This window comes from Scaptodrosophila lebanonensis, unplaced genomic scaffold (genome assembly GCF_003285725.1).
Source record: "Scaptodrosophila lebanonensis strain 11010-0011.00,11010-0021.00 unplaced genomic scaffold, SlebRS2 tig00000001-arrow-pilon, whole genome shotgun sequence".
Classification (NCBI taxonomy): domain Eukaryota; kingdom Metazoa; phylum Arthropoda; class Insecta; order Diptera; family Drosophilidae; genus Scaptodrosophila; species Scaptodrosophila lebanonensis.
In genome coordinates, this window is record NW_022060529.1 from 15,451,170 (window position 1) to 15,466,788 (window position 15,619).

Below are 15,619 nucleotides of genomic sequence, written 5' to 3' on the forward strand. Positions count from 1 at the left end.
TCTTGTTTCGATTGCCACAGTCCCCATTTCCCACTGAAGTTGGAGGCCACAATCCGCATATTGTTTGCTTAGGGAGGCGCTCTGCTAGAGCTGATGGTCCACCCCCAGAGCCGACTTTAAATGCCAGGCCGTGTATTTCTCTGTCTCTGTCTGCTTTTGCTTTGCAAATAGCCGTTGGCGGATGGCCAGTGCTTCAATACGTAGTGCTGTGCTTGTGTCTAATGATAAACTGGCAACATATTTGGTTCCTGGCCTAGAGTAGAGTCGACTAAATGCACTCGCAAAAACAACAGAAAATAAGGAAATCCAAGAAGTTCAGCTTAGCTACCGGGCAGCAAATGAAACTTAATCGCACTTGAAGAATTCTCGACAGGTTTCCTATTTGGCAAATAGTTCATAGACCCTGAAGGCAAAATATCGAGTTCCAGTTTAAATGAACTTGTTTGCTATCTATTTATGAACCTCATTGTGTTTAATTCTGTAATTTGCTATTTTTCCTCATTAACGTTAGTTTACACAGTTTGTCGCCCTGACCCGCATTATTTAAACTTTGATTACAAAAAATACAAAGCCAAAATGCCAAAAGTCCATGTAAAAACAACAACATCAACACACAACCCGACTTCATTAACATCGCGTAAATATTTTACATGCAATGTGAAAATAAACGAAAATCGCCAGACGCTAAATTCACACGAAATTGAAGCTTCCGCACACCAACATACCGCTCTGGCTAATGGCAGAATTTTATCGACGGCAGACAAATTTTCAGCAATAAATTTTTATAACTGATTAAAAATAACGAGCAGCATGCTTTTGTTTACCTGCCCGATGCTTCTGTTGTTGTTGCTGTTGCTTTTATTGTCGCTGCTGTTGTTTTTGTAATGCGAAATGATTGCAAATGGTGCTCTTTACTTTTTTGGTAGGCAATTATTTTGTTACAACGAAAATGGGGAAAATCGCCCTGGCGAAATGATTAGCGCAGGAGCGAAGTCAACAAATGTTCACGGGACAGCACAATGCTAACATTTTCCACTGGGGCTAGAATAGGCCTAAAATGCTCGTTCTGTTGGCTAATTTGTACAGGCAATTAATTTACATTAGGAATGGTGTTGGGGAGAAGGCTCGATGTGGCAGTTTGTGCTTTTGTTTCCCTGCAGCATTAGGCGGCCCAGCTCAGCAGGCTGAGCTGAAACAGGAACCCTACCCGAATTGTGGTGGCCTTAAGTGGGTGGGCGTCTGTATATGTGCCCGTAATGTGCAGTAAACATCAAAATTCCATGGGCACTAATAAAAGGCGACGTGTTGCCTGGACGGCTGAACGATAACGTTTAATTTGTGATGTTGCATATTGTGCAATTAAATTGACAGTTAGTGACATTTCTGTAAAATGAGGAATTCAGGAACTTATCACACCCACATTATGTGCAAGACGAGTAGAAGCTCATATGCTCTGCCGAACTGACCAAAGTTGTGGGCCCATTTGGTATGAAAACAATCGCAATTACATTTAATCATTTCAGCTTTGAAGCACAATGTTTCCCGACAGAGGTCCGCAAGGAATTTTCAATATCATGTAGCAAATTTATTGTGCTTGTGGCCAAAAGGACAGCTTCTCAGCTAAACTGCGACATTTTCTGGCCCTTTCGACAGCACGACGACAGCATTGTGCCCGGTCTGGTTTTTATCCGGCAAATGCCATAAAGAGATCTCAGCTTTCCCTACGCTCCCACTCAACGACCTACTTTAAAGCTGAAATGCGAACAGTCCGCAAAATGCGCAGACAATGGGCAATAATCATTGATTTATGGGCCTTTTTTGGTTATTAAAATGAAATTTTCAATGCGCCAAGCAAATCTCTGGCACTGCTTGCAGACTTACTGCCTGGCTGGATGTTCCAGTTTGTTGGCCGGCCTGCAGGTCGTTTTCTTGGCTACAATGTTTTGTAGGTCACACTTAACTGCCAATGGCAATGGCTGTGGCTGTCTTAGATGTCGCAGAGACTAGGAAATTGAACTGTTGACGTCTTTTTTAAAATTAATTTGCCTTCAAGTGCCCTGTCGAATGTTGGCAACTGTGCAATAGATCCAACCTATTTTCACTATCTACTCCAAATCACAATACCAAAAATGTTGGCTATAGGAAACACCACAGAAAATAAAACAGAAAATTTTAGAAAGATACAAATTTAAAACTTGCGTATTTTTGAGAAACTTTTGATATTTTTATTGTATCAATTGTATTATTGTCACACAGGAAAATAGTCTAGATATGTATTTTAGGTGCTGAGTATAGCTCGGCCGTGTTGTTTTAAAAGGAATACGAATGAGTTAGTTATTGACTTAGTATTGACTTAGTCAGTTTTTGAAAGCTTTGTCCTTTTAAGATTTTAAAGATCATTAGACATATCTAAACCAGCACATTCAGCCTTAATACATCAGCTGTAATCAGCTATAAGTTTTAAGATGAGATCCTTTTACATTTGATTATAAAATCTGAAATCGCATATAGAATGCGCTCTTATCAAAGTTTCGAGATTAGCTAAGATGTGTAGAATAAAATCAGTGATAAGCATATAACTTTAAGGAAACAGGGAACTTTATCAAATCAGCTGTCACAAAAACGTTGAATTAACAAAAGGGTTCTTTCACAAAACATTTAATGACTTTGCAAGTTGGAAATAAAAATGCATTTCCCTTTATTTTAAATTACAAATCACAAATGTTAAATGTGTCAGAGAAAAAGTACGATATTGTTGTTATTAATTGCAGTTATAGTAGATAGTTAGTCTTCTTTCTTAATTTGAACCAAATCTGTTAGTTACAAGAACAATAAAAAGCAATCATTACTTGAAACCGGGACAAATCAGTTAGAGCTGATATTTTCAAGTCTAAAAACAAGAAAGGAATGCTAAAGTCGAGCAGGCTCAACTCTTAAATACCCTGTACCACCCCACAAAAAAGTAATTAAATTAATTTAATTAAATTAATTAATTAATTTAATTTAATTAATTAATTTAATTAATTAATTTAATTAATTAACTAAATTAATTAAATTAATTAACTAAATATTCCATGCATGCATAGATACATTTACATTTACATCAGAATCGTGCCTTATGCGTGTTTGTGTACTTGTACATATGTATGTATGTGTGCATTGGGCCTGGTTATATGGCTATAACTTTCTTTCCGATCATTCTATCATAATGAAACTTGGTATACGGATATACAATTACTAACTGGATGTGTCTACCAAATTTTAGTTCAAAATTCCAAGAATTACGGGAGTTATAGAAAATCGTTAATAGGGGGGGAGTGGGGGGGTGGATCAGAAAAAATGAACAAACTCGTCCTTTCTCGGTCTCAGGAGAATCTGTATACCAAGTTTGGTTATTCTAGCTCTTATACTTTCGGAGATCCTTGCGTTCATACAGACAGACAGACAGACAGACAGACGGACAGACGGACAGACGGACAGATGGACAGACGGACATGGCTATATCGACTCGGCTTGTCATGCTGATCAAGAATATATATACTTTGTGGGGTCTACCAAGCCTCCTTCTGTGTGTTCCATGTGCACTCGCACAAAACTAATATACCCTTGTACCCTTTGGGTACAGGGTATAATAAAAATAACTCATGGAGGTTGCCATTGTACTTATGCTTGGCCTCCTAACCGATTTAAATTATTTTTTTCAATGAGCAGATTTTAAGTGTGTGTGGTTGTGTGTGTGTGTGTGTGTATGTATGGGGCTAATTGAAACATCAAATCAAAGCATGCCACAATTGAGCGCTAAAAGCGTGCCTAATCTATGCATATTTTCCTCGGCTTGAGCCATAATCGTGCCGCCTACTAAGAGCCACTCTATAGAGCGTAGTACACTTAGGGGCAACATTTAGTTTCACTTTGACTTGGCCATTGACATCGTGCTGGCCATTGTTGTAGCTTTATGGTGGATGTAGTTGTTGTTGTTGTTGCTTTTGTTATTTTCTGTGGCACAACCAGCGTCTTAGGCAAAAAGCACTTAGGCATTCAATCAACGTTGGTCTGGCCTGGCCTGGCGTGTCGAGGCGTGCGCGCGTTAGCGTGCACAATATGATGGGAGGGGGTGGATGTGGAGGTGCGGGGGAAGCCTAGTTGGGTTCTGGTGGTCCTTTACTGTGTGCGGAACGTGCGCCGGCCATTCAAAAGTGGCCAAGCGCAACGCACGATTTGCATAACTTTAGGTTTTTGTAAGCTCTTGATTTTATTTATCGGATTTTTTGGTCATTTACTTTTGTGTTGGCTTTTTCATGTCGGTTATTTTTTTCTCGTAGATGTACGAGTATACGTATTTTATTTTGCGCTCGGGCGCAAATAATTTTTTATAGCCTGTACCCAAAGGGTGAAAGGCTATACTAGTTTTGTGCGCATGTATGTAACACACAGAAGGAGGCGTGGCAGACCCCACAAAGTATATATATTCTTGATCAGGATGAGAAGACGAGTCGATATAGCCATGTCCGTCTGTCCGTCTGTCCGTCTGACCGTCTGTCCGTCTGTCCGTCTGTCTGTATGAGCGCAAGGATCTCAGTAAGTACAAGAGCTAGGATAACCAAAATTGGTATCAAGGTTCCTATAAGCCCTAGGCAGAACGAGTTTGTTTATTTTTTCTGATACACCCCCCCACTCCCCCGCAATTCGTATTTTTTCTTATAACTTCCGTAATTCTCGGAATTTAAAAATCAATTTTGGTAGGTACATCCAGTTAGTACTAATGTGTCCGTGTGCCAAATTTCATCATGATAGGTCAATTCTGAAGAAAGTTATAGCCATAAGTAAAATCGCTGCTCATGCGCTGCCTCTGTCGGCAGCGCTGCCTGCAGCTGTTGTTGTTGTTGCTGCTTTGGTTTAACTTTGTGCTGCATACATACACGCATATAAACACGCATAGGTACGTGATGTAAATGTATGCTGTTTAAACTGAACATAAACATGTATTCTAATTTAATTTAATTAATTATTTTAATTAATTCATTCATTCATTTTTTTTAATAATTTAATTTTTTTTAAATTTTTTTTTTTTTAATTTTTCCTTTTTGTGGAGAGTACAGGCTATTTTACTGTCGGGCTTGCTCGACTGTAGCGTTCTATCTTGTTATAGCCTACTTTGCTGGGTCTGTCATTTAGCATGTAGCTGTCAAAAGCTTTTAATCTCTGGTATATTTCAATTAGTGTCAACGCTTGTGATTTCACAGCCGCATGACATGAATGGCTGTATATGTATGTATGTGTGTGAGTCTGTGTGTTTGTCTGTGCCAACACACACTTCACATGAGCGCACATGAAAAGCTTGTGCGCGTAGTGCGAGTATATCTGAGACTGGTATGTAGGAACACAGACTGGTCACGCAATGCGGCAAAAGGGACAAACATACGAAATGTGAAAATATTTATTTAGTTTCGCTTTTTGAAGTGGGTCGAGAATGCTGTCCACTTCTTGGCCCCTCTTGCTCTAAAGTGTGCTCTAATGTTTGAATGTGTGGGTGTTTGTGTGAATGTGTTGGAGTGTGTTCGAGTGTGTGTTGCAAATGCTGTTTAGAAAAACACATTAAATGCTTACTTATCAAAACGCAATCAGCTTAACTGCTGTCAACGCAGCAACGCCCGGAAAACTGTGAATATGACGAAGGCGGCGTCCTGCGGACTGTCAGGCGATATGAAATGGTTATGCTTTTAATCCTTTCATTGGCAATTCGACACGGCAGCACGCACAAGTCCTTTCACAATGCTTACTATACACAAATGTGTATATATATATATACGTATTGGGCACTTTACATTCGCGTCAAGTAGCAAACTTAATCCTGTGGAAGTCGCTGTTGCTGCTAAGGATGATTTCGCACTTTTGTTTGCTCGAGCATAATATTTCATTTCACGCAAAAGGATAATGAAAAGGCGCCTTAAAACCCATTTAAGCCTGTCAGCCTGGCACTTGAGGTTGTCACAACCTCTCGGTGTAACCCGCTGCTTCCCTTTGCTCTCCTTCCACTATCGCTTACAGCACGCCCGACGACCACAAACGCGAACAACGACAATAGCGCGCCAGCTTATGCTTATTAATGATTTTGGTCTTACTTTCGTAAGAGGAACTGCATGTGCAAATGTGTCAACAAGGACATGTGGACGGACCTTGGCGCTCGATGAATATACTTGTCAGCTGCACGTAATGTATTTTGCACTCATACACTTGTCAGCTTTTCACTTTGCAACACATATATACACACACACACACACACAGACACGGCACAGCACTCGACTCTCAAGCCGGAGCACTCCGTTTAGTCAAAGTGTCTCAAATGAAAAATTTCTAAACGACGAGACGTGACGAGACGGCAGAACGTGCGCGGCATTAGCAGATCTTCACGCACCTGAACTGAGTTGCTTCACGACCGTTGGCTTCGGAAACTTGCGGGCGACTGAGTGCAGCAAGAGCAGCAGAAATAGCACCAGCCACGGCCAATGTTTGTATAAACGAAACCACCACGACAACGACAGCGACGAAGGACCAAAAGGACGACGACCATCGCTCGTGCCTGCATGTGGGCACATGCGCAGCACGTGCCAACAAACGCCGGTCTCGGCTTGCAGTTGGGAGCTGTAGTTGGGGCTGGGACTGGTACTAGGACGGGGTAGAGAGAACAATAATTGTTTGTTGTTTAGTTGCCTGCCACATGCAACTGTTGCGCATTTTTTCTGTCGAGTGGAGGACACAAAATATGGCCTGCTGTAGTTGTTCGAGGATGTTCATGCCTACACTAGGTGGAATAAGTATTTGAACAAACAAAACGCTTATAAAAGATTGTAATATAGATTCCAGATTTTTAATGTTATTAACTTATTTGTTGGCACGCGCTTAACTTTTTAGTATTTTATAGAACATTTTTCTTTCGTACTTCTTTCATTCCTGCCGCTAATAATTAATTTTAAAGTTAAAAGCAGGAATTTGTTTATTTGATAAACTATGCAAGTATAAAGGATATTTCACACCAAATGTTTATAAAATACAATATCTGTATTGCTTCCAGATTTTTAATGTTATTAACTTATTTGTTGACCTAACTTTTTAGTATTTTATACATTTGTAGAACATTTTTCTTACGTAAAAAATGTTTAAAATACTTCTTTCATTCCTGCCACTAATAATTAATTTTATAGCTAAAAGCATGAATTTGTTTATTTAATAAACTATGCAAGTTTAAGGGATATTTCACACCACATCTTAAGCTGCTTTACGTAAACGCCAAGCCATATAACACCAGCAACTGAAGATGAACAGTTCCAATTTATAATTATTTAATTAAAAGATAAATACATACTTTAACTTTAAATGGTAAAAAAGTAGTTTAAGTCACCTTGATGTACCTATATGATCAACATGACTTGAGTTTCTCTTATCCATGCTCAACCAAGTTTATCAAAAACCATATAGGCTCATTATTATTTGTAGTTGCCATAGAATTACAAGTATTCAATGGAAAATACTTTTAGTTAACTATTTTATTTCTCAAATCATCGTAAGGTATTTGTTTTTTAATTAATTGTTTGAGATAAAATTCCAGATAAAAATCATGTTCAAATCTATTGTGAAATACATTTTGTTGTTTATATACCCGAGTTTCTTTGATATTTTAATATAACCTTCAAAGTATCTAAAATTTGTATCAAGCCAAATAATTCAAATTGCAACATTATTTTTGATACGTTTGCTAAATTTAAGGAAAACTGGCTATGTCTTAGAACAAAACTGAGTTTCTTATAACACCCTACACCAAAAATAATATGCCTTTACACTTTTCAGTAAGGGATATACAAACTTATCTGATATTTCAGCTATGATAAAAAGGATTTTTTTGGAAATCCTGGTTTTCAAATGATTTCATCTGGGGACCATACACTTTATGCATATACTTTTGTTGCTTAGTGCTTTCATGTATAGTTCCTGAAGTGCCGCAAAGTGCTGCAGCTGTTGGTACTTATATGGTTGCCATGAAATTGGCAAGGCCTGTGCAGTTTTTAAGGCTTCACAAAACAAAGTGCAGTGCCGGACTGCAAAATGAAACTGAAGCTAAACAGATTTGTTGTTCATTGTTGGATATGGGGAGCCTTGGCACGGTTGCCCAGTACTGAGTGTACCATGCACATGTATCTGTATATATGTTCGAGTACTCGTATATCTATGTGGGCCTGTGCGCCTGTGCCTCTGACAAGTAGCCCTATTTGTCACGGCAAATTCAATTTGTCACTCAAAAGCCGTCGAAATGAAGCAATTTCCCGTTTGTCTTCAATACAAATGGCCAGGGCAAGGACAAACATTTTCCAAACTAATTAAATGAAACGAATTCAAGAAAGTTGAAGCAAACTAAGCAAATTGGACAACTTGTCGCTATAATTACATCAAAATTTCTAAAAAAAAAAACGAAGAAGTAAAACAACAAAATAAATAGAAATAGAAATAAAACAACAATCAAAAAATAATGTGAGAGACGGTGAGAAATGGCAGCTCGCAGAAAAAATATATGAGCGCTGTCAGTTTGATTCATTTGGGAAAAAGTTTTGGCGAATCGCTAGGGCAGGCCGGTCCGACTGACAGATGGCCAAGTCATGGCTGAGTAACCGTTGGACAGACCGTTAAGGCTGGCAAGCTTAATTTGTTGGAAAAACGAATGTCAATTAAAATTTTTTAATGAAATAACTTTCTTTGATTTGGCCCTGGGCCCAGTCCCAAATAGGATTCCTGCGACATGTCGGGGGATTGAAGAGAAATGCCTTGTCAACTGTACGTTGCAGAAATTCAATTAAAAAAGGTTGATTAGTTTCCAATTACAACGCAGCACGCGTCAACGTAAAATAGCTTCCATTACCAGCAACTCAAAGTATAATGGCTGGCCCCAGAGTAGGCTACATTTTCCTCAAAAGGCAAATTGTCGCATTCCTCCTGACATTTGTGTCATGGTCATGCCAAGGGGCACTTTGAACTTTTAATTAAGGCAAACTCACGAGCACAGTCAGCAAGTGAAAAACTTATTAGAAATCATAATAGGGCTTTCGAAAATAATTGAAATTTTCCGTCGGCCCCGGCGACCTGCCTTTCAATTTTTTTCGCCATTTCCGTTTATAGTATGCTGTTTACACATCGTGCACGTGCTGCGGGATACTTGCTCGTGATAAAAGCGCTGATTTGTTCTGTACGGGTTATAAATGGAGAAGAAAGGCGCTGGGATAATGCGTGCAGGATCGTCCTTGTAAGCTCTCGCCATGCACTTATCGCTGCAAACAGAGTTGCCAACGCGCCCATTTAATGAGGCAATCAGATGGTTGGGAAACACACAAAAGAGTGAGTGTGTTGATGCCACATATCAAAGGTTAACACCACCACCATTGCATGCTACACAAGCCGGGTAAGTAATACGGGAAGAAAAATAACAAAACAACAACACCAAACACCAACAACTTCCAGACCTTTAAATAGTGGCGAGATGAGCCGAAGCTTTCGCAACGGAAAAGAATAGCAACAACAAAGTGTTAAGATTCACACCAGCCCCGTCGAGGCAACGCCGTAGAAAAACCCAAAACACACAGCAAAGAGGGATAATAATGCGAAAGCGAATAGTAAAACAAATATGTGAGTCTTGGTTGGCGGTGGTGGTGGTGGTGGTGATGGGGGTAGTGGTGTGTGCGTCTGCAAGTGGCAGTAAAGCTCCTTGCAACAACAAATGGAATCAAATCGCAATAAAACGAAACGGAATCCCCTTAATGCGGCATGTAAACAAAGTGGGCACGTGACCTGCAAGCGGCGACGGTCGACTAAACGACTGCAGCAGCTCTCGCCCTGTCGGCGGGGGGAGCAGCGATCTGGCCAGAAGTTTTCCAGACGCACAGCAGACAGCCAAGTGCCGCCACTAGACAAATGACCGCCTGATATTAATGCTGACAGCTAGCAGATTGTGACCCCAGTCGCCTCCGCCTTCGCCTCGCCTCGCCTCGCCTCATCGCGCCGGCCATAAAATGCAGCTGAATGCAACTGCGATGGCACAGTTTGATAATGCAGGAATTTTTCACTATGACGCTGCATGAATTATGAATTATTCACACATGACCGAAATGGACGATGGACGATGGCCGCAGTTTTCCCAGACCATAAATGGTTGTCAAGTTATGCGCCTTACAATTCGTTGAAGAATTTGGAATCAAATATCTAACAAGTTCAACTATTGTACGAGTATAAGCGAAGTGCACATCGGTATCAAATATGTAACTGAAGACTGGAATCCGTTGCCACAAGTTGCCCAAACACTTGTTTGGTCCGCCTGCCTCCGGTCCTATAAGTTGGCGTTTTCACAAGGAAGTCCTTGGCACTCATCGCCTGTCTAACCATTTTCTGCTACATTTTGGGCATTTCCTTCATTGCTCTTGCCTTGCACTTATTGTCAGTATGTTCCGTTGTCAGAGAGCAGCAGGCGATGCCGTAGGACTGGCATTGGAGGTGGACATCGGGCGTGCATTGTTCGCCATTTGTAGTTTGAATGGTTTTCCTTCTTATATCTCTCGCTTGGCAATGTGTTGAGTGTTTTCTGGCTGGTTGCCAGTCCTCTATTGCCTCACGTATTTCTAAAGCCTTTCCCACTGTTAATTACCACCGTTAAATGGAAAATTATAGCACTTGCGGCGTATGTGAGAAGAGCGGAATTGGCGTCTTAAAGACGTGGCTAACAAAACTTTATTTAATGCGCAGCAATTTTCTTTAAGTGCTCCCGCCCAGTCCGTCTGATGGTTGCTTCAATCGACGTCTTAGCATTTTTATTTCAACGCTTCTTTGCACAATCAAGACTTTTATGAGCCAAGTTATGAAGTCCGAAAGATAATAATGCGCCAACACTTTATGCTTGGCACTAATTCAAAATCCAGCACGCCAGTGCAGCCAAGTTTAAGTTCGCAATGAAGCATCAGCACAGGCGCCGGAAGTTCTTTCAAATAATAATAAAGTTCACAGCACTTGAAGAAAATTTGGCACCGACTCCTTCAGCGAACTATGACGCAGTTCATTTTCTTTACCCCTTCTTGGCGTGGTGTAACTTTACAATCGTTGCAGTCCAATCAGTCATGACAATCACTTTTTATGTTGTTATTATTGTTGAGAAAACTAAAATCTTGTTGCTCCCGGAGAACCGCAAAAGTCAGCCAAGTAAAATGTTTGATGCCTTTCCCAGCCCCATCCTCAGCATTGATGTCCACATCGGCAGCCAGAGTGCCGCGAGGGTGTCACCAACGACACAAAACTTTGGCTGCCTGCAGCATTCACAGCAACTTCCATCAACTGGCAGCCGGCAGCCGACAGCTGGATGTCCGAAGTCCGAGGTCCGCACTCCGCATTCGACACTCGGCAATGAGCCAAAAGGATAAGCCTTATGAGAGATGTGTAAAGGCACGGCACAAAGGACAAGTTCTTGGACTCCGACGCTTTTATTGCTGTGCAAGTAATTTGGCTCTTTGCTGCCTCGCCAAATTTGTCCCGAATTGTAAACTTGCATGAGCCCAGACATCACATTGTTGGCCGAAGACTGTTGGCTAAAGGGGACATATCAGTGGGGGGTGGTGAGTTAGGAGGTTGGGGTGTTGGGGCGTTGGGGAGCATGCCGCGTCGTTCTGCTAAAGTAAATGAAGCGTGACGCTTTGTTTTCCTTTGATTTAGTTTTATGGGGCTACATCGGATGTAATTGAATTATGCAAGTTGGCGCCAACTCGCAACGGCAGACGCCTTTATTAGCATTCGATCATAAAGTGCGGCACGGGGTGTGGAAGACCATCACGAGAACGATGATGACTACAATGATGGCGTTGCTGATGCTGGCTCGACGGCGCGGCATGCCTCGTGTTGCACAAAATGGCTGCCGCTGCGGTGACGAGTGGAGCACGTTTGTGTGAGAGTGCCGTTGCAAGCGCTGCACGCCAGGAAGGATACGAGTACAAACATGGTTACGCTTTTTAGCAGTGATATTTGAATTTTAGATGCTTCCGCGCACACGACGCGCGATGTAATGAGTTGGAAAATATGTCTGCGGTCTGTTCCCCCTCGGCAGTGGGACAACGGCACTCTGTCTGCACAACAAAATCAATGAGCGCTGAGAAATCTCCATAACTTAATAAAGCGCAACATTTACTGATAAACAAAAAGCAGGCAACGAGGCATTGCCTCGCGACTGAATGAATGAATAACTGATGAGATATGAAAAGACTTGAGTTATTGGTGATGAAGAAAAAGAAGCCGCAGTTCGAGTCGAGCAGTCGAACAACATAAAGAGCATCCAAGCCTAATTGGCTTTATGAGCTGATATGAGAAATCCCAGATTTTAAACAGATCCAGGGAAAGCATCAAGTACAACACGAGTTTGTCTGTGGGTCGAGTCTCAGTGGAGCACAATAGCGGTTGACACAAAAATCGATTTGCCAGTACTTGGAATAGTCGACTACACATTTGCAAAGGTTTCTTTTTCAGCTTTTTGCACCAAACATCAATCCCATCGATAATTAGTATGAAGCCACAGCGACACTTTCGGGGGGTGGAAGCCACATGGGCAGGTAGTGGATCAATCTGTCATTTTGCTGCCGTTCCGTTTATCAAAAATGCAATGAAGAGCCACCCTCAGTATAACGAGCTCTTAGACAAATCGAGGGGTGGCATCAGAAGCGAACAGCATCAGAGGAGGACCGGACGACCTCCCTGCCACCATAACACGCTGTAGCTGCTGCGGCTTCCAATTACAGTTTCATGAACTGTCAGTCGCATTGCGTTAAACGCTGCATGATGAAGAGAGGAGGGGGGAGGCTGTCTGTGGGTGTACAAGTGTGGCTGATCCCGAGTTTAAATCTGAAACCATCGACAAATTGAAATCAAAAGCATTCGAATCGCAACGACATCCTCTGCCAGGGATAGTAACGCTCTCGGCGCCATTGCAGACTCGGTGTCAGTTGGTCGAGGATATGCCCACACATTGAAAACATTCCCACATGCAATCCGAGTGCCGACTGCCGAGTGCATTAATGAACGCATCGTAGTACAAGCTGTCAAGAAAACGGGAGACCAATTGAAGGCTTTGGTACTTTGGTACGAGTTGGTTTTATGTTGTCCGACAAGGACTAAGACTTGTAAGTGATGGACGAAGCAGGTGTGGCAAACAGACATGCAGCTTACATGAATACGAGCTGAATAGGATCCGCAATCAACACAACTGGGCAGAGAGATGAGTTCCCAAACAGATTTCGAGGCAATGAAATTATTTGCTATCGTTTGCTAGAAGCATCAGGGCAGCAGTAAGAGATAGTGTATTTTTCAAGTCATCTTCTTCCACTTAATACGATGAGCCCTAACACATAGTCAATCCAACTCCAGTTGGAGGTCCCTTTCCCTTCCGTCGCAACTCGTTCAAGTTCACGTTGCAAAGCTGTCCAAAAATGCTCACGTGCCCGAGACGTGACCAAAATTTTCGCCATAAACAAGGAAAATATGAAAATGAAGAAGAAACGCCAGCAAATAAAAAAGGAACTCGATTCGGAACTCGGTTGTTGCATCCATGCCAAAGTTTTGCATTCCATAATCGAGTTGGTCTCTTCTTCCTTGAGAAACTTTGCACGGAGCCTTTGAAAAATTCATCAACGCGTCGCACAGAAATCGAGTTGCCATAGTTTGTAGCTCCTTGGAAGACCTCCCCAGATCCACACCCATCTCTTACGCGAACGCCCATTAGACATTAACCTCAATTTGCTAAATGGCTCATTGGGTCTGGTGGGAAAGACGGAAAGAGGAGGAGAGGAGAGGAGAGGAGAGGTGAGATGTATACTCGTAGTGTGCCTCTGCCACATCTATGCGGTGGCGAGCGGGCGCTTTCATAAAACACTCGACTGTCATTCAGAAGTTTTCCCCATTCAACCAGTCGGTCATTCAGTCATTCAACCTATCATTCCACCATTCGGCCATTGAGTAGAAACATAAAGAGTCGAGTACAAAGCCCAACCAGGCTGCACTGCTGCGTGGTCAGTTATAATTAGGCGCGCTTTTAGGGTTTTATGGGTTAAGCGATTAGCGCGAAATGCGAACGAAAGTGAAGGCGACGGCTGAGACTGAGACTGAGGCTCCTGTGACTCGTAAACACTTTCATGTTGACCCACTCGAACAAATTTGTTGCCACGCTTTTATATTCAAGCTGTCGTTTTTGTTGCTGCATTAAATGGGCCACGTCGTGGATATTCTTCTCCAAATTCAATAATATTAATTACCATCATGGCTCTGTCGAATTCCACGAGCCAATCGAAGCGAATCCACACTATTTTGTTTCAGCTACAGTTTCAGACCAATTCCGCAGTGGCTTGAGTTATGTCTGGAATGTTTAACTTGAGGGTGGAGCAGACAGTAGGGAACATGATCATCGTCTTTATGGCTAGTTGATAAATTGGCCATAAACCAACCGATTAACATATTAATTTCGAAAGCAGTATGGAGACGTATGAATATTTTCTCACTGGAACTTAAACCGAACGCCTCCGTAGAGACTGTAGCATTTGTGCGACCCTGGATGCAAATGAAAACTCAGCGGTAGACGACAGGGTATGTGTACAGTTTAAAATGGACATCTGTATATAAGAGTATTCTGTGAATGGTGGATAGGTGTGGGTTGGCCCAAATGGCACTTGTCGCTGACGCTGGAAAACATTTGTGCCGTTTTAGAGTTTCACTTGGTCGTGTAATGTTTACCGTTATGATTGCCGGGCACACATTCAGCCTTCCCTGCTCCCCAGCTACCCAGCTCACCACTGGTGATTTTCTCTTGAAGTTGTGTGGAGTTTCACAGACCGAATGCCCCATAATCAACAGAGGTGGCTGCGCTAGGGGCAGGGGCAGGGGCTGGAGCTGGAGCAGGGCTGTAATTGCTTAATTTGATTACGTGCCGCCGTAAAAAGCAGAACAGGAAATTTGCACACAACCACTCACACACTCGTGCTGGCAAGGGCGCAGATAGAAATACACGGCCCATTCGTGGTAATGAAGTTGATTCGCCATATGGATGGATGGATGTATAGATGGATAGAAGGTCTCTGGCGACCTCTTTCCCAGCCCCCATCAACTGTTCTGAAACAACCCCAACGAGTTTTAAGCGAACAACTTAATTTATGTTTCGACTCAACCTTTTGCGAGAATGTCGTCAGCGCATTTGCAACAACCAGCGGCCATAACAAAAACAAAAACAACATTAACACGGGTGAGAGCAACAATGGCGTCAAAGGCACGAAATGGGAAACCGTTCGGTTCGGGCGATAATTAGAAGCGCCCAGTGCACGCTCAATTAGAAGGCTGTAAGCATTACACCGAGCTTACCGAGGCCCAAAGCTGCCGGTGTTATGGCTGGAACAACAACACGAATACTCATGCACATAAAAACACCCATATAGTTATAGAGTAGATGCAACGTTTAAGGAGAAATCGGCAAGCCGCAGCGTTGAAGGCAAACATGCGACTCGGCTGACTCGATTGACTGCGCCTGGAAGAGTCGGGTGGTCGCTGGTGGTTGCGGGAAGGGTGT